Source organism: Corvus brachyrhynchos, unplaced genomic scaffold (assembly GCF_000691975.1).
Source record: "Corvus brachyrhynchos isolate BGI_N302 unplaced genomic scaffold, ASM69197v1 scaffold47, whole genome shotgun sequence".
Lineage (NCBI taxonomy): Eukaryota > Metazoa > Chordata > Aves > Passeriformes > Corvidae > Corvus > Corvus brachyrhynchos.
Genome location: NW_008239292.1, coordinates 1701209 through 1702287, shown reverse-complemented (window position 1 = coordinate 1702287; position 1079 = coordinate 1701209).

Below are 1079 nucleotides of genomic sequence, written 5' to 3'. Positions count from 1 at the left end.
TGGGGGGACACTGGGAGATTCCAGCTCCAAACCAGGAATCTGCCCTGGGAAGGGCGGCAGTGAGGGGGATTCTCAGCGCTCTCCGGGCATGGAAAAACCACCAGAGCCGCCGAAAGAAGCATCGGAGCAGGCGGAGGGCAGGAGGGCTGAGGTGTGCCCAGGGGAGAGCCGGGACCAGGGAAGGAGTGTCCGAGCAGAAATCTGCCCCTGGGACACGGAGCAGGAGGGGCGGGGATCCCCCAAATCCGGAGAAGGTGTGGAGCAGCCTGGGGTGGGGCTCGCAGGAAAACCCCCAGCTCTGCCCAAACCCTCGGGAACCACGGAGAGCAGAAAGGCCAACATCTGTCCCTGGGAGGTAGAGGATGAGCCGCGCCCAAAACCAGAGATCTGCCCTTGGGAAGAGGCTGCAGCTCCTGACACAGCGGCCACCACCCCCGGCCCCAAGCCGGCCCCCCAGAAAAGTTTCCGGAGCCTGGGACTCGCCATCAAAGCCCTTAATCGGTCCAGGGGGAAGAGCAGCCTGAAAGGGAACAGGGAGAGGGAAGGGAGCCTCTGGAAGAGGGGGAGCAGCAGGAGGGAAAAGTCCGGCCTGGCAGAGGCCTCGGCCGGGTCCCTCGGGCTGGTCAGCCCAGACCCCGCTGCCAAAAGCCCCGAGGGGAGCGGGCAGAGCCTCGAGCCCCCCGCCCTCCAGCACAACAACAACGCCGCCACTCCCGGGGAAGCCACGGACTGGGGGGACAGCGGGACAGGAGGACAATGGGACAGCCGGGCCCCGGGGACAGGCGATGGGGACAAAGCGGCAGAGGAGCCCAGCGCTGCCCGGAGGGGTCTGGAGCCACCCGGCGCTGGCCACCAAGGAGCTGAATGTCCCCCGGAGGTGACACAGGCACAGCCCCAGGAAGGGGACGAGGCTCCTGCCCTGGATCTGGGGAAGGACGTTCCTGCGGTCGCAGCGGAGGAAGGGACACTTGAACGGCTCGAGGGGACCAGCAGGTCCTTCCAGCCCCGGGAGCAGCCGGAGGAGGAGCAGCCGCCTGCAAAGCGCTCCCCGAGCAGCCCCCCGCCCTCCCCCAGCAGCG